The sequence below is a fragment of the Amblyomma maculatum genome, chromosome 8, assembly GCF_055883805.1.
Source record: "Amblyomma maculatum isolate TAMU_Amacu chromosome 8, ASM5588380v1, whole genome shotgun sequence".
NCBI lineage: Eukaryota > Metazoa > Arthropoda > Arachnida > Ixodida > Ixodidae > Amblyomma > Amblyomma maculatum.
The window spans coordinates 22,734,585-22,762,246 of NC_139351.1; positions in this window are offsets into that span (position 1 = coordinate 22,734,585).

Below are 27,662 nucleotides of genomic sequence, written 5' to 3' on the forward strand. Positions count from 1 at the left end.
ACAATGGCGGAAATAAGAGCAGCCCTCTTTAAGGTACGTACAACATCCGCCCCAGGAGAGGACGGCATTAACAATAAGACACTCAGAAATCTAGACGACGCTTCTATCACAGAGCCCTCGCGGACTTTGCGAACGAGTGTTGGAGGGAGGGAAAACTCCCAGCGTCTCGGAAACATGCCATCGTTAAATTCATCCCAAAACCTGGCAAAAAGCTCGCGCTCGAAAACCTCAGACCTATTTCGCTTACTTCTTGCATAGGAAAACTGATAGAGCACGTCACACTAGACAGACTCCAGTCCCACATGCAAAAAGAGAATTTATATCCAAGCACTATGATCGGCTTTAGACCACATTTATCAACACAGGATACGATGCTAAGACTAACAAACGAAGTCCTATCTCATGAGCAAGAAAGGAGTACCAGGGCAATCCTAGCCCTAGATTTAACCAAAGCATTTGATAACGTTAAACACAAAGCAATCCTAGAATCTCTTTCACTGCTGAATGCAGGCGCAGAACGTTTAACTACATCGAGGACTTTCTCTCCGATAGGACGGTTAAAATTCAAATTGGTATTATCAAATCCGACACCTTCACTTTAGGAGATAGAGGAACTCCGCAAGGATTGGTCCTCTCCCCCTTTTTATTCAATATAACGCTAATAAATATGACACACGAACTCGCAAGAGTCCCAGACCTAGAACACTCTTTGTACGCGGACGATATCACCCTTTGGACCACCAAGGGGCACGATACAAGATACGCTACAACAAGCGGTAGACGTAGTCGTAGAGGAGGCGCAAGCCGCGGGACTCGCGTGTTCCCCCCAGAAATCTGAATTACTCATTCTACACCCAAAGCGTCAAAGAAAGAATAAAGCGCCTGCGATCAAAATCTACGTTGAAGGCGCAGGCATCGAAGAAGTGGAAACACTAAGAATCTTGGCAATGCGCATAGAGTAAACCAAAACAACGACACACTAATTAAGAAACTGAAATACACCGTCAACCAAATTTCCCTCCTCCTCAGACGAATCGCAAATAGGCGTGGAGGAGTTAAAGAAGTTGAGACCAGAAAACTAGTAGAAGCCTTCGTTCTTAGCAGAGTTATCTACTCTACACCATACGTCACCCTCACAGTTAGAGAAAGAGACGACCTGGATTCTCTAATTAGGCAGTCCTATAAAATTGCGCTTAACCTCCCTCGTCATACCCCAAATGAAACACTACTAAAGTTAGGAATTCATAACACTTTAGCGGAAATGATGGAAGCACACCTCACCGCACAATACGAACAACTATCAAGCACTGAAACAGGACGTTTCATCCTAAAAAAAGCGGGAATACAATATGAAGGGACCCGTGCCCACACTTTGCCGATTCTAAGACACGTGCGCGAGCAATTAATAGTCCGTCCTCTGCCTAAAAACATGCATCCAGTATACGATACGGAGAGAAGAAGGGCTAGGGCACAAAAATTACACGAAAAATTTTCAATACAGAAAGACACGGCGCACGTGGACGTGGCAGAACATGCGGACAGAGATGCCTTTTCCCTGGCAGTTGTCGATCATCGAGGTTCTCCCCTCGCATCGGCGACAATCAATAAAACAAAATTTCCGGAGGAGGACGAAGAGGCTGCCATAGCTTTAGCCATTACCTCCACCACTGCCAAATACATCCTTAGCGACTCTAAAACCGCAATTCGAAATTTTGCAAAAGGAAGGGCCCACTCCGCAGCCATCAAAATCTTACAAAAAATCTCCCATACCCGCCTTATCAAATTGATCTGGGTCCCTGCCCATTCGGACCATCATGGGAACGAGGCAGCGCACCAATTTGCCCGAGGACTCGTAGTTAACCGGGAGGTGCGCTGCCCTGAGCTCAGGTCGGCCAAGGAGCGGATGACAACCTACAAAGAAATTACTACCCTCTTCAAGAAAGAAAGACAAATCTTCCCAGAACCACATAGGTCTCTAAGTAAAACACAACAAGTCACCTGGCGGCAGCTTCAAACAGACACTTTCTTTAATCCGTACATGTACTCCATTTGGTTCCCAGAGCAGTTCAGCCCTGTCTGTTCTCTCTGTGGACATCAAAAGGCAGACACACCACACATCCTATACTCATGTAATCAAGACAAGCCATCACAGAGTCTGCAGCTCTCTACCCAATCTCAGTGGGGGGCCGCGCTGCTCAGCTCCGACCCGGAGGTTCAACTCAGAGTCACGGAGCGGGCCGAAGAGGTCGCCGAACGACATCGTCGGTCGGCCACCTGGCGTCCGGCCTAGAAGAGGAGCCCATCGCGGGGACGGGAACATCAACCCACCCCGCGCCTACCACCTCTTCTTTAATAAAGTTTACCTCCTCCTCCTGCTCCCCACAATCTTTACACAAAACGAAATTAAGAAAAAATCCTAGCCACTTACTGAGTCGTATGGTTCAGAAGAATGACCTGGCTCGTTTAACGCGCCCATTTCATTACTAAGTTTATGTGGTACAGGCATGTGTCAGTTATTGGCCCGGTCGATGGAAGCTTCCTGAGCATCTAAGGTTACAAATATGTTAAATTAACCGGTATATATGTGAACCGAGCCAAGCTTCATGAGTACGTGGTATGCACGAAAGAGCGTGGCGTGTCGTCTCCTAGCGCTGCCCCTTGGACTACTCGAGAGGGTGTTTGTGTACTTTTCGCTATTCCGACCCTAGACGCTTGCCTCTGGGACGGCTCTTGACGCGTGTTTGCTCTTGCGCCTTCAATGGCTCGTCCACGTGTTTCACGAAACTGACGGAATAGAATATAATAGCGGAGCGTTCATTTCCTTCGCGAATTTCAATCGAAAGAGTACATTTCTTTAGAGAGATGGCTGTTACAAAATAGAAAGTGGAGAAATCACCCCCCAGTTTAAGCAAAATAAATCTTATTTTATTTATATAACATTTTGTGGTCGTAAATTAAAGGAAAAAGCAATACTTTTACCTATTTCGTATGCTTATCCCTCTTAACACATATTAAGTAGACACGAAGGATGACTTTTGCCGAAATAAACAGCTGCTGAAAGCGACAAGCATGAAAGTGATGATCGAGGAATGCATACTCAACGTGTGCCTCCTTTGACTTCCTTTCCGTCTGCATCGCGCACGCCGACTTTCCAAAACCTTTCGCTGCATCAATATGATCTGTGAATGGTGCAGTAAATCTTATGTCCAAATTAAGTCGAACGAATGGAGGTAAACAGTATTCTAAATGGAAAAAGGGTATGAGTCAATTATCATTTACCTGAACATGAACTCCTTTATATCAGGCTGATTTTTGACACGCTCATCCAACAGCTACTACTATTACTCGATTTTATAGACAGAGTGGTCAGCTTCTTTTTGCAGATGAATTCGAGTCTCCCAGGCATCTGGGTCCCAGAACGATTTCACCACGCTCATTTGACGTCGTTTAAGCCAAACTAGCCGTGTAAGTTACTGCTTGAAAAGCAGTAAACTTGGCCACCTCGGTTCTCAGCGTACGACGGACCAGCGTTGCATTCCTATGAAGAGGAACGATGCGTCTACCATGGTAGGCGTAGCGCCTTCCCTTTGGATTGTAACCTAGAAGTTCTGCACTCAGAAATGTGTCACACCAGTAAATTGCCCCCATTTCAACAGCCGCGAACTTCGCTTCCTCGACGTTCTCTCGGCTGTAGCCCCATCAGTCACAGCTTCATCAAAGACATTCTGGTTGCAGTTGTCAGATCGAAATGAGACTTGACACCCGAAAGCGCCTTGTCAGGAGTCACATAAATCATCTCATTGCAAGTTGAACCGGACCTCTTTCCATATCTTTGCCTTACTTCATGGAGGCCGAAACACTCCCGCAGTATACCGCCGCAGAGCGCACCAGCCATACATTTTACGTTCACTGCACGAGAAAACCGACGAGCTGGTTAACATTGGCCTGGCAACGGATACAGGTATCGCAAAGTCAGATACGGTATTAAGCGAGCGCCACCACTGGAGCGAACGGCGCTAGCGTCGACGTAGAGGAGCAAGTGGGATCACGTGACTCCTCTTGCGGCTGCTGCAGCAGACGCTCGATTGAATTTGTGCGTTTTAGACGCTAACGGTCGCGTTTTTTCCCTGTAATTTTGCTTGGTAATTAGTGCCAGCATTGTACTTTTGATCTTGCATTGTTGCTGTGGTTGCTGAAGTTTATTTAAGCGGTTGCCACGGTCCGTTATTGCTCTGTATCCGGACGTACGCGACGGAACCTGCGGCAATAAGCTCCCATTGCTACCTGAAAAACTCAAAAGCTCACGGAATCTTCTTTATGCAAGATTTTAATGGGCAAAAAAGCGAGTGGTCATTCTCATGTGTGCAGCAGACATTTCAGCGAGCATTATTTTGTCCGTGGAGTTAGCCCTAAACAGTTCGGTGAGTACTGTCAAAAGTAATGGGGCGCGCGTTTTAATTTATGCTTATTATTTGCGAAGCTAACGACGACGTATTTCCGGCCAAATACAAAATATGCTGCTTGCACGGAGCAGTACGCTCTCAGAACAAGGAAAGATCATGCGAAAGACAGAAGGTCTCATTCTTCTGAACAAAAGGGGAGACACGTAGTTTCACTGATGTGAACTAACGATGCTGCAGCCACGGGCAGCGGTATGCATGATGAGTAGTCTCAGGCAGCGTCTCTTGTGCTGATGTATTATCAAATGTCAGAGTCCGCGAATAAATGGGAACTAGAGCATTACATGTTGCGATATGAGGAGGTATGCGTCATCAAAGCTACTCTGCGCGGGGAAAACGAATATGCGCGTCCAAATAATATTTGCGAATAACCGGTAGTCAGTGCGCAAGAATTCGCTGCGTGGGAAGCACTTTTTCCTACTTGCTATAAAATTAAACCCCGTCTTCCCCAAACTCTAACTTGTCTCTTCTATTATGTACAATGGAGCAGCTGAACAGAACCGCTTCCGCCGGTGATATTTGAAGGCGGTCAGCATCGGTCAGATGCCTGGCAGCTCTGCTTCCTCTAGCAAAGAATCCTTATAATTGAGATTCATTGGTACCTTGCTACTGACTGGTTATGTGAAGGTTCCGTTCTTTCTTCAATGGCCACAGCAACGCTGGCCGGGTCCGCGTCCTCGTCCAAGTAAACTTATAGGCCGGGCCCACGCTTCGGCAGCTAGCTGGCTCGATGAAGTGCTGTCTTGCTTAATGAACAGCGTAATACCTGCAATTATGCCTAAACAATCCCACACTGAAATGAAAATCAATAAATATGTGAATGCAGCATTAGAGTGCAGCTAGAGCAGAGACATTAGTCTGCCAACCAAGATCCGTATAACTCGTGCTATGGTCTTTACAGTTGTGGTGTATGGATGCGAGAGTTGGACTGTGAAGAAGGCTGACCGCCGAAGAATTGACGCGTTTAAATTGTGGTGCTGGCAAAGACTCTTGAGAGTTCCTTGGACTGCCAGAAGATGAAATCAGTCGATATTGTCGACCATAAACCCTGAATTCTCATTGGAGGGTCAAATTCTAAAGTTAAATCTCAGCTACTTTGGTCATCTGGTGAGAAGAGAGGAGTCGCTGGAGAGAGATTTGATGTTGGGAAAGGTTGGGGGTCACCGGAGAAGGGGTAGGCAGCGAACGCGATGGTTAGATGGCATCCTCGAGGCGCTGCAGATGAAGTTATGTGATGTCAGAAAGATAGTGAGAGACCAGAAAGCGTGGCGTGATATGGTCCATAGGGTAACGAAGAGTCGGGCACGGCTGAACGACTGAACAGAACTGCATATGAAACGATCACACAGCAGCAGTTCAACGCGCGTTATCCCACTCAGTACGTCCGCGGGGCTGCCGAACGTTTCAATAAGCATTAGACATTAACATCAGCGCCGACAAGTGACAAAAAATTATTTTTCGAACCAGAATTGAATTAATAATGGCTGTCTGTCATAAACTGGCATTTTGATTTTAAGATTTCAAACACTCCGCTTTGAACGAAGTAGCTCAAGATATGATTTGCGACTGACTAAAGACACTCCCTAATGGCAACAAGTGCGAATGAGTCTTATCGTCTTCCCTAAGGCACGCACAGCTATTAGCTACAAGATTGAGATAGTGCAGATACACAGTACTCAATTTTCTTAGGCAAATTACGGGGTGCAAAATCATTAGCATAGTTTTTGCTTCGTGGTAACCTGAGAAACTGGCAGAGTGGCGGCGTTTCGATAGAGGCAAAGCGCAGAGGCGTTCGTGCGCGATGTGATGACAGTTCATGCTAAAGATCCCCAGGTGGACGAAAGTACACCGAAGGCTGCCGCTACGGCACATCTATCTTTCCTTCCGCTTTCACTCCCATCGTCCTCACTTCCCTTCGGCGCTATTCTGGTGTGCACACATAATGGGACACAATAAAAACTAGTAGGACGCTTAAGCGTCACATTTAAGACTGGCACGCGATAGCGTTATCGGACCACGCTCGCATTGAGTTTTCATCGTTTCTAATGCACTTACGCCGCACACCAGCCTGCTACGCATGTCTCAAAACTGTCATTTGCCCATAGTACGAGTTTGTTGTGACATGTAATCGTGTTTCTGTCGCTGTTTACGTCTGACATAGGCTTCATGGGTACGCAGTTCGACATCCTCACTTTGTCTTCGGAGTTTAGCTCACATCTCTGCCATGCAGTACTCGATATGTTCGCCCCGCTTCTGCAGCGCATACTGTCCGCCTCCTTCGCTCAGCACATAGCCTCTTCAGCCCGATTTTGTCGCCGGGCATCCGCCTCCCTCACTCGGTTCTGAGCGTCTTCAGCCCGCTTCTGGCGGACAGCGTCCGATTCCCAAGTTCGGCATTCATCTTTGCCGCCGCCCGAGTCTCCCCGTAATCCGCGTCTCGGGCACGCGTCTGTCACATTGCCTCCGCCTCTCGCGCCCGCATCTAGGCATTTTCGCGCCTCATAACCCTCATCCCCCAGACTCGACTAGCCTTCGTCTACGGCTTCTCGGCTTCAGATTTACTTGCAAGACCCTGCCGCCGAGGATCAGACGTACATATCCACCATCAGCGCTCGCAGAATGCTCCCGAGCAAGAGCAAGGAGATACGCCTAGCGCACTTGTAGAAGACGAAGACGACTCATACGACCGTCCGGCACTGTTAATCGTCAGCATATCTATCACACATGTAATAACAGAAGCGCGTCAGCTAAGCGTCCATCAAACTTTGTATAGCCGGCATTCAGGGCAGACGCTTCACCGGCCGGTTTTAAATCCACTCAATAAGATAGCCGGCCGCCTCATCTCCGGCGCTTTCCTCTGGCGTTCGACCCTCCCATCGACTCAGAGCGTGTCACGTGTTTTTGGGCGTATTTTAACGCGGTAGCGTTAAGGAGCTCGTGTCGCAGAAAAGCCGGTGTCATCGGCGTCGTTGGCAGTGAGCGATAAATCCCGGCATGCACTTCATAAATAAAAAGCAGCTTCCAAGATGGGCTGGGTGGGAATCGAACCAGGGTCCCCGGAATGTGAGACGGAGATGCTACCACTCAGCCACGAGTTTTTTTTTTTTTTTATTGCCGTGAAACACAAAACAATAATACACATGATAAAACACGTCAACTACACTTGAGCTAACGCGTACGCGGCTAAAATCTTTTCAAGTGCACCAACTCATCAAACAGAGAATGCCATTGTGGCGGATCTTGCTGCATCCTGAAAGTTTCGCGTATATACGCAGCACTTTCAATAAAGTTTTCACGCGCAGATCGTGTATCTATATCTGCATGACGCACCTGCATTCGTGTTTTTCACAAACTATGCAGGCCAAGAAGCATAATTAAATCATAAAGTGCATCATCGTTCTGCACTGGTAGGAATCTTATACCGTACGGAGTTAATGGAAGTTCCTTTTTAATTGTCCTTTGGAGGACGTCCCATAGAAAGACAGCATCCCAACACTGTAAGAAAACGTGTTCAATTCCCGTTTTTTTTTGCACAACAGGCAATTTGTTGTCCATGGGACGAAGATACCTTTTTCATTCAGCCAGGTTTTAACAGGGAGCGTATTAGAGTGAAGTTTGAAAAGGAACGTTTTAGCAGATGGCCTCACGGGCATGTTCTTAACTCTTTTCAAAACGTCCTGCCCTGGGCCTCCACAGTGTAATGCCCGGTAAAAAGGCACCGGCAGCATCACGTCAATGAGATCTTTATACAGTTTTTTTCTGGGAACATTGTAAAGGTAATCGAAAGAAAACCTCACTTCCAGCAATTTGCAGGAAAAAACAACCTCGCGCAGGTAGCCAGTCACAGTACCAGGCATGTTTTCACATGACACAATCCATTCAGGGAGCAGCCTCTGCAATCGCACTTGCATCACAGTTCTTAGAAAGGTATCTTTTTGATCACGGAGGAATATAAATCGCGAAACTACCTGACGCAAGAACAGATGTGCAAGGCCAAGCCCGCCCCTTTTAACAGAAATAAACAAATTCGTCCGGGCGGTTTTTTCCCATGTGGATGCCCAAATAAAAACAGCAAAAACGTGGTGCATTTTCTGAATTGAGGTTCGTGAGATACACAACACATTTATGAGGTACCACAGCCTCGAAATAAGAAAAACATTGCAAATAGAAGCGCGCGAAAACATTGACAGTTGCCTTCCTTGCCACGCATCCGCTTTTTCTTTCACTCTGGATGTTTCTTCCACCCAGTGCACGTTGAGATCTTGATAACATTCTAAAGGCACGCCTAAATATCCTGTTGGTAGAGCAGACCATCGCAGCTTACAGAAGAAATCAGGTGTCACGTCCCAATCACCGTGCCAAAACCCAGAGCTTTTCTCCCAATTGATCTTGCATCCGGTTTGATCACAAAATTTTTGGACGACACCCGTGACTTCACAGATGCTCTTTCTAGTTGCACAAAACACTGCTATGTCATCAGCATATGCTAGCATTTTCACGTGTGCTGATTGCAGCTTGAACCCTAAAATGCGATCGCTATCAATGATAGCCAAGCAAAGTGGCTCTAAATACAGTGCAAAAAGCAGGGGTGAGAGCGGGCAGCCCTGCCTTACCGATGAACGTACTGCGATGCTGTCAGTCAGTTCACCATTCACTATAATACGGGTCGTGCAGTTCGCATACGCCATTTTAACACCCTCCACTATGACTTCACCAAGGTTAGAATGCTCCAAAATTGAAAAAAGAATTTCGTGAGAAACACGGTTAAAGGCTTTCGCCAAATCTAACTGCATCATAGCTATCTGACCGCCGAGTGCATCAACACATTCTAGTACGGTTCTTGCGACTCAGCCACGAGTTCGATGCTTGAAAGCGGTACAAAAGCGCTTCTAGTGAATGCGGTGTTGCCTTAGAAACGTGCCGCAGAACGTTATACTGCGGTGTATATCGGTAAGTATGAGCATGTTACTTACAGAAGTCGCAGTTACACGCCTTAGAAACGTGCCGCAGAACGTTATACTGCGGTGTATATCGGTAAGTATGAGCATGTTACTTACAGAAGTCGCAGTTACACGAGTAGCGAAGTACGTTTCCGCTACATTTCTTCTGTTCTGCGCACATGAAGAACCATCTTGCGGCAAACACAGAAGAACCCCTCCTCACAATGTGCGCGCTGCCCCGACACGTGGCGCGCCGCTCGCCCCTGACGGTACAAAAGCGCTTCTAGTTAATGCGGTGTTGCCTTAGAAACGTGCCGTAGAACGTTATACTGCGGTGAATATCGGTAATTATGAGCATGTTACTTACAGAAGTCGCAGTGACACGAGTAGCGAAGTACGTTTCCGCTACATTTCTTCTGCTCTGCGCACATGCAGAACCATCTTGCGGCAAACACAGAAGAACCCCTCCTCGCAATGTGCGGCGCTGCCCCGACACGTGGCGCGCCACTCGCCCCTGACGTTTCGCCGTGCACCCTCAAGGGTTGCAGAATCAAGAGTCTTTCCTTTCTTTAGATCACTATCTTCGCTCACCCGCTTCTCCCCTTCGGGCCGCGCGGGTACCGGTGCGAGGATGCCCCAATACCCTTGCGCTCTCTCCCCTTCCAACATCCATCGTGCGTCACTCGAACAGCGGTGTTTAGGCGACGCGGCTCCTCTTTCCGCTCACAGCGCGATTGCTAGTGCAGCGTGTGATGCCGGACGCCTCTGACGTGATCGCTGCGCCGTAGCGCTTCTGCTGGGACGCTTTCCCAGCAGAGGAACACGGGAGCAAGGAACGTTGTAGTGTGCACAACACAGTGCGATAATGTAGATTGTGAGAAGCACTTGCTTGAACAAATAATTAGAAAAAAGTTGTACAGTGAACTTAGAAGTGTTGAGTATGAAAACTATGTCTTTGTGTGACAAGAGCATACCGAGCGAATGAGTGGGCGGTGCGAACGCGTTCCACTCTTGAAGGCGAAGCTTAAGCGTCCTCCAAATTTTTTCTTGCTTGTTGTTTTGTGGCGTCCTTCCCCGTGGCACCAAAAGACGCGCATGCGGCCCGTACGTATCATCGCATGTGTTGCTATGGCTCCCGCCTCTACCGCGCTATTTTAGAGCGCAGCTCTTTGGCGGCCGTTCCGAGGGTTCTGCGTCGGCGTCGGCCGCGTCGGCCTTGTAACCAGTACCGCCCCCTTTCATCCCACATTTCGAGCAGGCGCTTTGGCAACCGGAGCCTCGCAGGAAGAGGGGGGTTCACTCAGCGGCGAACGATGGGGGCAGGAGCGCGCGCAGCAACCGGACCACAGGAATAAAGGAGGAGGGGGGGGGGGGGGGGTTGCCGGAGGCAGTGTAAGCAGCGATTGACTAATGCCGGAGTTGGTCCCCCCCTTTTTCTTCTTGGCAACGAGGGTGCTCTCCGGTTGCCGAAATGTCGGATCGCTATCAGTGGATCACGGTGCGTGCATCCCATTCTCACTCGCTACGGCGTCAGCGGCATCGGTCAGTCGCTGCTACCTGTTCGTCGCGCAACGTTCCTATGGGACCACGCACTGCTTCCCGCAACTTCCCGATAACTAAATTGCTCTCTTCATTTTTCCAGCCACAAAGCTTCTTTCATGACAGCCAAGAACTGTTAGTGGAGTGTCTCTGGAGGAATACACGTGAAAAACTAAACAAAGTTGTCTGTAATTGTACATACGTGTCTTGCTCGAAATCTTTGCCTCAATCAATCGAAAAAGTGAAAAAGTTGATGAGCTGCGCTCTAATTTCGCATTAGGAAGTAACGTAATCGCGGGTAATTTTTTTAGAAAACTCTATAGCTCGAAATGCAGTTTTGTAGCGCTTTCGGGCAAAGTACCCGGGAGCATGATGGCAAGCGGTTGTCTACATTTCCGCCCGCGAATAGAGGTGCAGCGCGGAGGAAGGTTTCGCAGCACCGAATCGGTGAGCAGATTTCTTTAACTCAACATGGCCCCACCGGTGTGGTGCAGTGGTAAGACGTCCGATTACTTGCCGGCTTGCAGCTCAAGCTTTAAAAAATTTGGAGAACGCTTAAGCTTCGCCTTCAAGAGTGGAACGCGATAGTGTTATCGCACCTCGTTCGCACCGCCCACTCATTCGGTCGGTATGCTTTTGAGTCACACAAAGACAGTTTTCATACTCAACACTTCTGAGCACCACGCAGAAGCATGATTCCTCGGAAGCAGCTCGGCACATATCGCAGGGGACGCTTTCCCAGCAGAAGCGCTACGGCGCAGCGATCACGTCAGAGGCGTCCGGCATCAGACGCTGCACCTAGCGATCGCGCTGTGAGCGGAAACAGGAGCCGCGTCGCCTAAACACCACTGTTCGAGTGACGCACGCTGGATGTTGGAAGTGGAGAGAGCGAGAAAACTTATTAAATGCAAGGGTATTGGGGCATGCTCGCACCGGTACCCGCGCGGCCTGAAAGGGAGAAGCGGGTGAGCGAAGATAGTGATCTAAAGAAAGGAAAGACGCTTGATTCTACAACCCGTGAGGGTGCATGGCGAAACGTCAGGGGCGAGTGGCGCGCCACGTGACGGGGCAGCGCCGCACATGGCGAGGAGGGGCTCTTCTGTGTTTGCCGCAAGATGGCTCTGCATGTGCGCAGAGCGCAGAAGAAATGTAGCGGAAACGTACTTCGCTACTCGTGTAACTGCGACTTCTGTACGTAACATGCTCATAATTACCGATATACACCGCAATATAACATTCTACGGCACGTTTCTAAGGCAACACCGCATTCACTAGAAGCGCTTTTGTACCGCTTTCAATCATCGAACTGGTTGCTGAGTGCGGCTGTCACGAAAGGTTTAAATTTTTTTTTGAGGACAGCCAGTTCATCTGTTGCGAGTTTTACCATTAATGTGGATCTTTTTTTAATTGATGTGAACTCAAAACAGGCAATAAAGAAAGAAAAAGTCGTGGCTGAGTGGTAGCGTCTCCTACTCACACTCCGGAGACCCTGGTTCGATTCCCACCCAGCCCATCTTGGAAGTTGTTTTTTATTTATGAAGTGCATGCCGTGATTTATCGCTCACGGCCAACGCCGCCGACGACTCCGACTTTTCTGCGACACGAGCTCCTTAACTCTACCGCGTTAAAATGCACGGGCCTGCTACTGACTCTGTAGCTGAGCCACCTATTCTGCATCGTGCAGACAGAACGCCTAATTTATTTATAGGAAGGGAGAGGCGCGGTAACTGTCTCACTTGTTTTCTGTGGACACCGCATCCGCGCCGTAAAGGAAGGGAGGAAGATGGGAGAGAAAGTGGAAAGAGAAAAGAGGAGCAGTAGTCGAGCGTTGAGGAATAATTTCGACCACCTATGGATCTCTAACGTGCGCTGATATCGCAAAGCACACGGACGCCTATTCTTTTCGCCTCCATCGAAGCGCAGCCGCCGAGGTGGGGTTCGAACCCGGGTACTCCGGCACAGTAGTCGGGCGTCTTACCACTGCACCACCCCGGCGGGGCGCAGACAGAACAGAACAGAAAATAGAGAAGAAAGAAAAGGAAGAGGGAAAGAAAGACACGAGCCGCAACAACAGCCGCCGTCCATCACCGAAGCGATGGCGGGTCCAATGACGGCCTACAACAGGCGTTGCACACCACCACCGCTTCAATGGTGGACGACGGCTGTTGTAGCGGCGCGTGTCTTTCTTTCCCTCTTCCTTTTCTTTCTTCTCTATTTTCTCTTCTGTCTGCACGAGGCAGAGGAGGTGGCTCAGCTACAGAAGCAGTAGCAGGCCCGTGCATTTTCTTTTCCTTCTTCCTACAGCCACAACAACACAACACCGCACAGCACACGGACGCGACTATGTTTCGCTTCCATCGAAACGCCCTACAACAGGCGGCGATTTGGTACTGTACTTCCCTGATGAGGTTGGGACAGGTAGGTTCCCCACCGCTTGCGGCGGGGGCTAGCTTGCCACAGAATTTTTATGCGAAGCATATTGCTAGAGGTAAACCACAGCCCTTCGTGACGGTTACACGCCGTGCAAAGAATGTGGAATGCTACGTCCCACCACGTGATACGCTGACGTCACGACAGAGGAGAAACGGGGGTCCAGCTCGCGCCGTCGCCTGCGGTTGCACGCCGTGCGGACCACGTGGTATGGTGACGTCACACCAGCCGAGCGCTAAGCCTAGCGCTAGGCTTAACGTCGCAACGTGGTCGGGGCTACCTGACGCACGTTAGACGCCGAGACCGGCCAAGATGGTCACAGAAGAAAACGAACAAGAACTGGAATGCGTCGATATGACGGCGCCAGAAGATGAGGCTGATAAGCCGGCCTTTCAAACCGGCTGGTTTCGACGTGAAGGCAAAAGATACGTGTCGGAGGAAGATGGAACTCAAGGGCTAACCAGTCAAGGCAAGTTCAAGCCCAAACTGGGAAAAAGGCTGGCGAAGAGAGCGGTGGAGAGGAAAATGATTAATCTACCAAGCGGCGCTATAAAGCTGCTCCTCAGACCGAGGGGCGGCATTACGGCGAATTGGGGAAACATAGAAGAAGCAGAAGTTGCTGGCGCGCTAGCGCAAGAAGCTGGAGTCGACCTCAAGGTACTCATGAGAGAGGACGTGGTCTCAATTAATATGACACAACAAACCATCCTCGTAGCGTCAGCAAACGAGGAAAGGGCAGTGAAGTACCAAGGAGCCAAGAAACTGGTGATCAGAGGGAAGACCGTGGAGGTGAACAACCATGCACCGATGCCGGAAGACGCCGGAAAAGGAGTCATCCACGGAATTCCCATGACCATGAGCATGGAACTGATCAGAGAGACGCTGGATTGCGACGCTAACCCACCGATATTAGGCGCACGGAGACTCGGGGACTCCGGCTCGCTGCTGATTCTATTCGAGGGCAGTGAGGTGCCTGACATGGTAAAGTGCTTGGGATCATTTAAAAGATGCTGCAGATACAAGAAAAAGCTGGAGGTGTGTGTGACGTGTGGCCGACTCGGACACCGAGCCGACGTATGCCCGGACCCGACGAAAATAAAGTGTCGCGGCTGTGGGAAAGAAGACCCGGAGCAAGGACACACGTGTACCCCCGTATGCCAACTATGCGGGGGAGACCACATGCTGGGCGACAGCAAGTGCAGAAAAATATACAGGAAGCCATTCGTGCCGACGAACAGACTGGAAGATGAAAAAGGCAAGGCTACGCTACCCAAGAGTGGGCCCAAAGGAGGGCCTGCATCTGGAAGGAGACCCAACTCCGGGAAACCCAACCCCCGGGCGAGTGTGGTACTTGCGGACGACAACGAGTTCCCGTGCCTACCCTCCAGGGAGGACTTGCGACTACCCAAGACGGGGCACCAAACGGCAGCGGTAAGCTACGCGAGCAAGGCCTCCCAGGCTAGCCCAGAAACTATAGCGCTAAAAAAAGAAAACGCAGAGCTAAAAACAAAAATAGAAAAACAGGAAGCCGATATAAAAAAGGCAAGGATCAGAAATTGCAGAGCTAAGAAAAATGATGGCAGAACTTACCAATAACAAATCTAGACCAGAAACGCCTCCTGTTCACGTTGCGGTAATACAAAAACCAGCAGAGGCGAAACAGGTAACAGAAAATGGGGAAGAAAAACTGGACGCGGAGGTAACTAAACCCCCACCAGTAAAACGGAAGGCGGGCGAGTCAGACCCTCTCTTGGTACTCGAAAGGAAACTATCAAGCAGATTCGGCAGCAAAATTGAAAAGCTAGAAACGCGAGTAGAAGAACTAAGCACGCGGTTTACACAGCTAGAGGGACGAATAGATGCACAAATGCAAGAAATTAATAACAGGTTTAACGCCTTGGGCGACATAAAGGGGTCGATAGACCAAATCCTTGTGGCGCTAAGCGGCATCGCTGATAGGATGACGAAACTAGAACAAATAGTATATTCCAACAATGGACACGAACCGAAATAAGAAAGAGAACGCTACCATATGGCAATGGAATTGCCGGGGGTACCGACGCAAAAGGGCGCTACTGCAGCAGCACCTAGAAAATCTAGACGACAAACCGATTGCTATAGCACTGCAGGAGACCGGAGGTTATCAAGTCAAATTGACCGGATACCAAAGTTTTTGCAGCAATCTGGGAGAAAAATGCAGGGTGGCCACGCTGGTCAAGAGAAACATGGCAACCTTAGAGCACGATGTTAGCACTGGAAGCATAGAAGCAGTCTTGGTAGAAATGATAACAGGGCGGAAGAAAGCAAAAAGTATCTTTTTGCTTAACATTTATAGCAGCCCAAGACAAAAGAAAACCAAATTCGGAACGATATTCAAGAAAGCCATCAAATTGGCCGGGTTGAACCCGCTGGTGATAGTGGGAGACTTTAATGCGGCGCATCAGGAGTGGGGGTATGTAAGGCAGGACCTAAAAGGTAGACTTATCCTGGAAGAGTCACAAACTCTTGGCTTAACCTTACACACAGACCCGTGTGCGCCCACTAGAGTCGCCGGCAGTGTAACCAGAGACACGGCGCTAGGCCTCACTTTCAGTAAAAATGCTAGTAAATTCGAGTGGATCAACACCATGGAGAACCTGGGCAGTGATCACTACATAACAGCCACCAAAGTGGGAGAAGGGGTGAAACTGAGGAAGATCAAAAAGACCAAAATAACGGAGTGGGATAAATTCCGAGCACTTCGGGGAGACCACGGAATTGAAGAAATTGAGGATATAAATACCTGGGCTAAACAGCTTAGAGAGGATGCTAAGAGCGCGGAAATGGCTGCCGAAGGGGAAGACACGCCCGAAATAATGGAAAGCAAACTAATGAGTATGTGGAAGGAGAAGGAGAGACTTAGAAAAAAACTGAAATCCCAAAAATGGAACAGAAACCTAAGAAGAACGCTAGCCAGGCATATGAAAGACATGGAAACCTACGCGATAAAACTTAACGAGCAAAACTGGTGCAGCATGTGTGACGAAATGGATAGGAATATGAGCTTAGCCAAAACGTGGAACATACTGAGGCACCTCCTAGACCTGAACAAATCAAAACAGGCAGCTAGCATCAACCAAGTCAAGCGAGACACGCTTTCCATGGGACGGATAAGCAACTAATGGAGAGACTCAAAGAAATATACATAGGAGAAACAACAGAAATTAAACAAGCGGAATATGGGGGTCCAGAGAATGGCAAACTAGATGCAGATATCACGGTAGCAGAAGTCAGAGCAGCTATTGCGGGGCTAAGAACTCGCTCGGCCTCTGGACCAGATAAGATATCAAATGTCATGCTTAGAAATCTAGATGAAGGATCGGTGGAAGCAATCACACGATACATAAACAAAGTATGGAAAGAAAGTAAATTACCGGACGAATGGAAAAAGGCAGAAGTGATTCTCATTCCTAAGCCGGGGAAAGAACCAAAGTTAGAAAACCTAAGACCAATCTCTCTGACATCGTGTGTGGGGAAGCTCATGGAACACGTAGTGCAAGCGAGATTAACAAAATACATGGAGGATGAAAACATATGGCCGCATGAGATGGTAGGGTTAAGACCTAAGCTCAGCACGCAGGACATAATGCTCAGACTAAGACGTGATATCATAGACAAGAAAGGGCTAGACACTAAGGTGATCCTAGGCCTAGACCTCACGAAGGCCTTCGATAATATCAGACATGACGCGGTACTAAAAGGTCCTGAGGAGGCAAACGTAGGCAAAAGAACATACAATTACGTTAAGAACTTTCTTCAGGGCAGAAGGGCGGTGATTAAATTTCAGGACGCAGAGTCTTCCAGCATAAGACTAGGAAGCAAAGGAACCCCTCAAGGTGCCGTGTTATCTCCATTTCTATTCAACATAGCAATGAGAGGCCTCCCAGCTAAGCTGAATGAGATCTCTGGAATAAAGTTCAGTATATATGCTGACGATATAAACATCTGGATGAACAATGGAAGTGATGCAGAAATTGAGTGGAGCCTGCAGAGAGCTGCAGACGCCGTGGTGAAGTATGCAGCCGACAGAGGACTAACATGCTCACCGCAGAAGTCGGAGCTCTTTAGGTACAACACCAACAGCAGAGACAAAACGCCAATAAACATCAAAGTGGTAGTAGAGGGCCTAGAGGTGCCGCAGGTCGAAGAGATGAGGGTCCTGGGTATGGTTATCATAAAGGTAACAATACCAATACCATAAAGAAATTAGCAACATATGCGGATCAAGTGCAAGGCATATTAAGAAGGATAGCAGTAAAAGGGAGAGGCCTAAAAGAGAGAAGCCTCCTAAGAATATCACAGGCGTACATAACAAGCAGAATCTGCTATGCAACGCCGTACTTAAATATGAACAAAGAGAACATAGATAAACTAGACAGGATACTGAGGAAATGTGCCAAGAGGGCTCTGGGACTTCCCATATCCACATCAACGGAACGTCTTGAGAAAATGGGTATCCACAACAGGTGGGCCGAGCTAGCTGAGGGAGTTAGAATAGCTCAGCTGGAGCGACTTAGCCAATCTGAAACAGGAAGAAAAATACTAGAATGGATAGACATCAAACCAGGATACACTGCTCATAAGACAGTGGATATCCCGGAAGAGATAAGAGCCAGGATACGCGTCCCGCCTATGCCAAAAAATATGCACCCCGAATATAACAAAGAGAGGCGCGGGCATAGAGCCAGAGCCTACGAGAAAAGAATGGGAGAACAACTAGCAGAACAAGTGGCCTACGTAGATGCTGCATGTGGACGGCAAGGAGCAGCCGTATCCGATGTAGTCGACGGAACAGGAGCACCTGTAGTATCGGCTTCAAGCCGCACGAGAGACGCCAACGCGGCGGAGGAATTGGCAGTAGCGCTCGCTTGTGTCGGTACCAAGGCTAAATTCATACTATGCGATAGCAAAAATGCGATCAGAAATTTTGGGAAGGGAAGAATATCAGAAGAAGCTAAACGAGTCCTCGAATCGAGGCCGCTTGAGCGCTACGTGGAAATTATATGGATACCAGCACATGAATCCATCGCAGGGAATGAGGCTGCTCACGAGTTTGCCCGAGCTCTCTATCACCGGGCGGCTGCCGAGCAGCCCTCTTGCATGGATGTAAAAGATAGCCTAATCTCGTATAAAGAGGTTACAGAGCACTATAAACTAAGCAGAAGGGTCTATCCGCCGCCAGACCGTTCCCTCGGAAACGGGGAGGCAATTGCATGGAGGAGGCTACAAGGGGGCAATCATATTAGTCCCTTTTGGGTATATGCAACAGTTTCAAAAGATGAAAAGGATCTACATTGCATAACATGTGGGAGATGGGGCACTCTAGATCATATTATTTGGGAATGTAAAAACAGCCCAGGAGCTAAAGAAACTATAGATAGAGACGCCTGGGAGACCCTGCTGCGAAGCGAGGACCCCGCTCAGCAGCAGCAAGCCATCCGCCTGGCGGCTGAGGCCGTGAAGCAACAATGTATATTCACCAGACCTTAGTTCGCGACGCTCCTGAGTAAGGCTCCATCAGGCCTGCGTGCCGGGGAGTCCGAAACGGAGCTTCTTCTCGGTGCAAATAAAGGTTTTCAACAACAACAACGCTGACGTCACGACAGAGGAGAGACGAAGGACCGGGTCGCGCCGTTGGCTGCAGTTGCACGCAATGCGGACCACGTGGTATGGCGACGTCACACCACGTGATACGTTTACGTCACGACAGAGGAGAGACGGGGACCGGCTCGCGCCGTCGGCTGCGGTTGCACACTGTGCGGATCACGTGGTATAGCGCAGGTTTATATATAAAGGGGAGACCATGGAAAGCCGAGTTTAGCAATCAATATTCTTCGCATCTGACCAGACTTAACCAAGCTAAGCCTCAGCCATTTTTTATGCGAAGCATATTAACGTAGGTTTCGGGCCTACGCGCGACGCCCGGCGGTGGCCACCATTTACCCTAAGTGGGGTCACGTGACATGACGTCACGTGATGACGTCACACCGGCTGCAGATGGGGCCTCATATCGCGCCGTCGGACGTCGCCCGGCGGAGGCCTCCACGCTTCGGTTCGCGCCGTCGAGCGCGACACGGCGGCGGCGCGACCATCGCTGCATTACGTGATATGTGACGTCTCGCAAGGGATGAAGCGGCGCGCGCCCGCCGTCGCGTCAGTCTCTGTGCCCGCAACCGCGCCAGCGTCTTTGCGCCGGGCGTGTATGCGGTCAAGATGCCTACGACGATTAACCTAAAACCACGTCTCCGTTACTTAGCCCCATCCACACTGAGGCAGCTGCTTAACATGCTTCGCATCCACTGGGCTTAACCTTGATAAGCCTCCAATTTTTTATCTGTTGTAGGCCGTAATTGCACCCGCCACCGTTTCGGTGGTAGACGACGGCTGTTGTTGCGGCACGCGTCTTTCTCTTTCTCTTGCTTTTCTTTCTTCCCTAGCTTCTCTTCTGTCTGCACGAGGCAGCGGAGCTGGCTCAGCTGTACAGCCAGTAGCAGGCTCGTGCATTTTCGTTTCCTTCTTCCTATAGCCACAACAACAACCTACAACAGGCGAAGATTAGAATGAATTGACTAGAGTAGGAGCACACGCCTTGGAGGCTGTGCAGGTCTTTGACGAATATCTGCTTGGGAAAGGCAGCGACTGCACGAAATTTGGCCGTGTCTGAAGAAACCCATTCATAGAGCCAATATGTTCTAAACTAGGCAGTTGACAGGAGGCAAAACATTATTTAACGCGGTAGCGTTAAGGAGCTCGTGTCGCAGAAAAGCCGGTGCCGTCGGCGTCGTTGGCCGTGAGCGATAAATCCCGGCATGCACTTCATAAATTAAAAGGAACTTTCAAGATGGGTTGGGTGGGAATCGAACCAGGGTCTCCGGAATGTGAGACGGAGACGCTACCACTCAGCCACGAGTTTTTTTTTATTGCCTGCTTAGACATACATCGCTACACAACAAAAGTGAAAGACCACTTGAGAAGAATGTACATAGCGTCGGTATGGGCTAAAACTTCCAGCCAAACCTTGACTGATGCAAAGGGGCTAAAAACTCTTCATGTGCATAAGGGGGTCAATTCTCGATACCCATTCGGGCACCGGGTAGACATTCTTGTGGGTTGCCACGAACGCCGCAACGGATTCGCAGAAGTACTGGCGTGCCGGCCTTGCATCAATGTCGGCGTGTCGCGCTGCCATGCAGGCTTTCCATATACAGTGCAATCCCATCAGCATTACTGCGTCGAAAGGGACGCCTTCATCATTTTCCACAGCTAGGAAACGAATTCCTCGGGGGTCTAGTGGCAGGTCTTTTTTCAGTGTTCTTTCCAGTATGTCCCAAAAGAACACTCAGCCACGAGCTCGATGCTTGAAAGCGGTACAAAAGCGCTTCTAGTGAATGCGGTGTTGCCTTAGAAACGTGCCGTAAAACGTTATACTGTGGTGTATATCGGTAATTATGAGCATGTTACTTACAGAAGTCGCAGTTACACGAGTAGCGAAGTACGTTTCCGCTACATTTCTTCTGCGCTCTGCGCACATGCAGAGCCATCTTGCGGCAAGCACAGAATAACCCCTCCTTGCAATGTGCGGCGCTGCCCCGACACGTGGCGCACCACTCGCCCCTGACGTTTCGCCGTGCACCCTCACGGGATGTAGAATCAAGCGTCTTTCCTTTCTTTAGATCACTATCTTCGCTCACCCGCTCCTCCCCTTCGGGACTCAAGAGCATACCGAGCGAATGAGTGGGCGGTGCGAACGAGGTGCAATAACGCTATCGCGTTCCACTCTTGAAGGCGAAGCTTAAGCGTCCTCCAACTTTTTTAAAGCTTGAGCTGCAAGCCGGCATCAAATTGGCAGGTCAGGACGTGCTTCAGGTGGTAGAGATTAGTGTCGAAGTCAGGATAAAATACGAGTAACGTCACGTATCAATATCATTAGGATAGCAGAGGCAGGTTTTCCATTTCAGTCCACGCACAATGGTACCCATATTCTCTCAAATGTCGTAGGAGCATTGGAAAGTCCGAAAGGCGTAACAATATATTTGTACAAGCCGTACGGTGTAGTAAAGGCAGTTTTACAGCGGTCGGCCGCTTCCATCGGTACCAGCCAGCACCCGGAACATAAATCTAGAGCAGCAAAGAGTTTAGCACATTGTCAAACAGTCCAGCGCGATATAGATACGTGGAAGATGATAGTCGCGTTTCTTTGCAATCTTATTATGCTGGCGGTAACCCACGCAGAAGATGATGAAGCCATCTTTCTAACAAGCACAGCAACAACCGGCGAAACGCAAGCACTGTTTGAGGCTTGAATGACGGCGTTCTACGGCATGTGGTCTACTTGCTCTTCAATAACCTTGCGCTCAATTGCAGGCATACGATACGGCCGCTGGAGCAGCGATTCGTGGGCACCGGTTTCGATCTTATAATGGACAGTTGAACTTTGGATCAGGGAAGTTTGATTGGAGTCGAAGGAGGAATTTAGCTGTTGAAGTAGGGTATGAAGCTGCGTTCACTGTGCCATAGGAAGATTGGCGTCGTTGGAGTGGTGTAACAGTTATGTGGAAGAGCGAGTGGGTACAGAAAGTGGAGGGCTGAGCGCAGTCATGGCGAGGTGCGGCACTTCGTAACCGATGTGATAGGTTGTAGGCTTCCGAGACATTCACCGTGGCGCAACGCAGTGAGATAGGAAACGATTTAAAGGCCCAGAGTGCAGAGAAACCACCAGAAATGGTGAGTGCAGCATAGGGCAACGGAAGGCACTTTCGGCGAAGAAATGTATGTGCTAGCGGGAAGAGGACCGTTCCATCGCAGCGTCACAAGCGATATTTGCAAGCAGAGAAGAAGAGGAAAGAATTTAGATGTCTTCGGAAACGAGCTTTAGCGCACAGACTAGAAGAGCATAACCTAGTGCGGGCCCGGTCACCACTGAAAAGCCAACTTCAGCGCGAGCGCAATCGATTATAGCGGCGTGACGGGACAGGAGATCCCAGCCTAAGATAACAGCCTGTGAACAACTTGGCAGCAGGACGAACTCAATTGTACACAAATGCAGTTCTGGTTTACAACTCGAGTCATGAAGGCTGCTAAACGCTTGGTTTTGCTGAGCGCTCGCCGTTCGCAACCAAAGTCCTGCAATTGGTATCTTGATTTTTTTTTATGCAGCTACAAACGTTTGCATCCATTACAGACATCGCTGCACTGATGTCAATTTGAGTCATAACAGAAACGCCCTCGATGAAAACTTCAATGAGGTTGGCCTACGATAGACGAGAACTTGTAAAGTTCGACGAAGTCGCAGTTCTCGCATCAGGAACTGCGGCCTCTAGATTTTCTCACGTGAAGCGTTTGGTCGATGTCGCATCGGAGAGACGGAGTATCATCGCGGCGACGGTGAATGGCGGTCGGAGATGGCCGAGCCTTTTTGGTTTTTGAGAACTTACGGCTTGGTGGACGCTCAGTAGGCGCGGATAACTGAGGCGAAAAAGACCAGTACTGAAAACCTTGCTTATGTGGTGCTGACACTGGGAGATGGTTTTGACATTAAGGGGCATTATGCCCATCCAGCCCGCAAGTGTAAAAATTTGCCGGTTATCTGTTGTGCGCCAGGAACTGCGGTGTCCTGTAGCCGATCAAAAATAGGTTGTTGGCATTTGCAAATGCACTGACGGTATAGTGTAAGTTGGCGGCGTCATGGAACGATGTCTGCATGGATAACTCAAAGCACCGGTGATAGGCCTTGGGATGACATCGTCCTAGGCCATAGGAGCGACTACAGGTCTTGGAATGGCTTCGGGGAAAGTCAGAGGAGCAGCAGCGACAACTGATGGCGGACGGGCAGGTGGAAGCGAATCATCAAGCTGCTCCTGAATAGCCTCCCGCAATGCAGGGGCCAAATGGTGTGGCTGCTATTGAAGGCTAGGAAAGAAGGAAAGCTAATGCGCCACATCTTCGCTAATAAATGCTTTAATGTGCTTCCGTAATGATTGGTTGCCGGCTGTAGCCGTCAGTCTCAAGCAATTCAACCTGTGCTTGAGGCTGGCGCGTCAGTACTTTATGCTGGCGCAGTCCTTGAAACTATAGTAGAGCGTGACGACTTTAGTGACGGTGTGCACGTCACGCGCTGGCAACATTTGGAAGGCGTCATCATGTTGGCGTTCATACGTTTGGACAAGTTGAAGGCCTCGCCTTCAAAAAACGGGTTCGCGAGCCATGGTTTCGCCCGACGAGTGACAAATCCAGTCTCTTAAAAACACCGGTTTATTCCGGATAAACAAAAAAAGCAAAACAAAGAAACATAAGGCGCTACTGCACTGAGAACAGGCTGTTCATGCGCGCGACAATAGAACACCAACGGAAAGCGGGAAGAATGTCAAGGCCTTACCGCGGCGAAACAAAACACTACGGTACGAATAAAACGAGCAATGGGGCCAAAGCGCTAACGGCAACGCAAGAAAGATTGCTCCTCGCTGGACAGCAACTCACGGGAATACGCCTAGGCTGTTCCTGTAGGCAACTGCTTCCATCTTCGCGTCGGCGATCTTCTTTCAGTCGTCCGTGCACACCCTGCTGGCCCATGACGCTCGCTGGTTGCCCCGCGCCGGCCTCTCCGCCGGGGCAAATGGTTGCAGTATCACAAGTTGGACCCGCCGGTGAGGTAAAATATTACATTATTTAGTTTCGTTTCGTCTTTTTGTTAACTGCAGAGGCTCAACCGTTCGTAAACGGTGAGCCAATTGTCAACATCGTGCTCATCGGTCCCGATGAAAATACCCAGAACCCATTGGAGAATGGAGGCGACGCAGATGACACTTCAACCCGCTTGCATTACTTGATGTTAGACATCGTCTAGCATTGCAGGTGTAGGAAGAGTGCGGTTACGTATAGTTGCAGGATTGACATTTCGACCCCTCCAAAAAATGTTGGATGGGGGTTTATTAAAGGTACTGAGACTCGACCTAGAAGCATGGCAGGAACAGTCCGGGTACAGGCAGGTCAGCTTCATTTTGCAGATGAATTCGGGTCTCCCATGCATCTCGGTCCCAGTACGGTTTCACCATGCTCATTCGAAGGCGTTTACCCAAACGAGCTGTGTAAGCTACTACTTGAAAAAAAAATAGCTGTGGCTTAGCTTGGTTAAGCCTGGTAATTGCGAAGCAATACGTGGGTTCCGCTATTGTACCGCTTGTGGTGATGCTCTGGTTATGCTTATGCTAGTATGGCTATGGTGATAGTCTAGGTTGTGCTATGTTTCTGCTATGTTTGGCATGGGTAAACACGCAGCCCAGACAAGAGTGACGACACACACGTGTTACTCGTTTTCATCTTTTATTCAAACCTATAAATACGCTTCGGTGATCTGTGAAGAAATGACTTGGTCTGCACATCACTTATCACATATTCTTCAGAATGTCTGTACATGATTAAGACTAAACTGCTTCCCCACTGAGTAGTTGACACTGGTTGCCGTTGGCATAGTTCAAGGGAATATCTGGAGTCGAGGGCTTCGATGAACGATGGTCTCTTCTGGGATCTTTATTGAACTCTCCTGCGCAGATCAGCATTCTTCTGTCGGTGCGTTCAGGTAAACCATTAGCCAAGATGTTGACGGCATCGTCGTTTCCTGCGTGAGGCGAAATATATTTTGTCTGTATGCCACAATTCGTCACACACCGAACATGCATAGCCAAACGGATTGTTAGTAAAGCGTCTATTGAATTCGCGTGTTTCCACTTCAAACTGCTTCACTCTCCTTGCATGTTCTTCACGGCGCTGTGCCACAACACTTTGATCGGTTTGAGTCCGGGTACCTTGGGTGAGAGATTTCTCTTGTGTTTTCTTCAAACGTTCCTCTTGTCGCTCGGGTGTTTCTAAAGCATGCCGTTTTCTTCGCTTTTCATTCGGCCTCTCTCGAGACGCACGTTCCATCTCGAGTCGCTGCTTCCGCCGTTCCGGAGTTTCTTGGGCACGTCGCACCCGTTTGGCTGCGCTTCGGCGTTCCGAATAGTGCTGGAACGAGATGCACATTCCACACTATGATGGCCCGCCGGGGTGGCGCAGTGGTTACGGCGCTCAACTACTGTTCCCAAGGACGCGGGATCGAATCCCGGCCTCGGCGGCCGCTTTTCGATGGAGGCGAAAAGCAAGGCGCCCATGTGCTGTGCGATGTCAGTGCACATTAAAGAACCCCAGGTGGTCGAAATTTCCGGAGTCCTCCACTACGGCGTCTCTCATAGCCTGAGTTGCTTTGGGACGTTAAACCCCACAAACCAACCAACCAACATTCCACACTGTCGGCCAAACTTATAACTTCCTCACTTGCTTCTGCCGTTGATTCTGCTGCCGAAGACGCTGAGCGTTTTTTTCGCTTGGCTGCATCTTTAGCTCGTCGCTTGGAAAGCCGTTCTTCTCGTTCTTCTTCTGTCTCCGTAGCTCGCTGATGCTTTCTCTTTGCAACCTGCCGAAGCGTATAGGCTGGAGGCGGCATCTCATGGGCTTGACGAGAAGAGTGGGAGTCAGGCCGCGGCCGTGGCTATGGGCCGCGCTAGGTGACGGCGTGTGATCGGGCCCCGTTTTTACACAGATGGTATGACATCACATAGCTCGCAGCGCCCCTGGTGAGAGGAGCGGGAGTCAGGCCGCGGCCGTGGCTATATGCCGCGCAAGGCGACGGCGTGAAATGGGGCCCCGTTTTTACACAGATGGTATGACGTCACGCAGCGAGGTCACGCGAAAGGTCAAGCGTGGCTATGTGGCCACGGCATGGCACGGGCTGAGGTGGTAGCTAAAGTAGTATTGCTTCGCAATAAAACAGTAAACTTGATCACCTCGGTTCTCAGATTACGATGGACAAGCGTTCCATTCCTATGAAGAGGAACGATGCGTCTACCATAGTAGCCGTAGCGGCTTCCCTTTGGATTGGAACCTAGAAGTTCTGCACTCCGAAATGTTTAACACAGTAAATTTCCCCCATTTCAACAGCAGCGAACTTCGCTTCCTCGACGTTCTTTCGGATGTAGCCCCATAAGTCACAGCTTCATCAAAGACATGCTGGTTTCAGTTGTCAGATCGAAATGGGACTTCTAACCTGAAAGTGCCTTGTCCAGAGTCACATAAACCATCCCATTGCAAGTTCTTTGCACTTACTTCATGGAGGCCGGAACCGTCCCGCAGTATACCGCCGCAGAACGCGCCAGCCATACATTTTACGTGCACTGCATGAGAAGAACGACGAGCTGGTTAACATTGGCCTGACAACGGATTCAGGTATCGCATAGTCATATAGCTGTAAGCGGTCAGCTGCACGACAGCTACAGAATAACGTCTCACTATTGTGTTTAGAATACATTTTATTAACCATCAGACATTAATATTCCAAATTGACATCAGCGCCGACAAATAACAAAAACAGGAAATGCACACAAAGAGAAGTTTATTGACTTCCAAACTCATAAAAGCACAATACATTGACAATGTGGACCCATCAATATATACACTTATATAAAGGATACAGAATAATACGCCGATACAATACAGGTGTTGTAAATCACTTTACCTTAACATTCTTATCCCCATATCAGAGTCTGCTTGCCCTTTTATACAATTTATATCAATTGGTACAAAAAGGGATACAAAAGATACAATAATAAAGGGAGTACAACTCAAATCTCTCTATCCCATTGCACTAGAAGGGGAAACAAAATAGGGGAGGGGGATGTACATGCATACATGTTATGATTCAATGCACACTATTTGTGGCATCAATACAGCAATGTCGGCATGGTTAGCCCGTTTGGTCTCACAACAAAGAACCGTGTGTGCCAGCGCTGCAGAAACCGCGCCTCCCCGTCTACTTCGAGCCGCTCTGACAGGTATTCCCAGAGCAGGAGGCGCAGGCTCTGCAGCGCCGGGTACATGGCTCGTGCCGGCTGCCTGCGTGCTTCCGCCAGGCAGCGCTGTGCTTCCAGAGGACGAAAAAGGTACATGCCACGACAAGCCGCGCAAATGCACCCCGCGGTTGTTTTCCCCGCAACGAAAACATACCGTAGACTAGGTGCCACATAACTTTTGATACTCGACACTGAAAAGCAAAATGATCCCCTATCTCCGATGCTCCGCACTGCGGGCACTGACTGCTGGGGACAACCCCCCATCGATAGAGCCGGTCCCGAGTCGGGAGCACGCCCCACCGCCGTCGCCACTCAAAGTCTTTGACTTGAAGTCTTTGACAAACAGGGAGATATCGTCTGCATAGGCCATTATC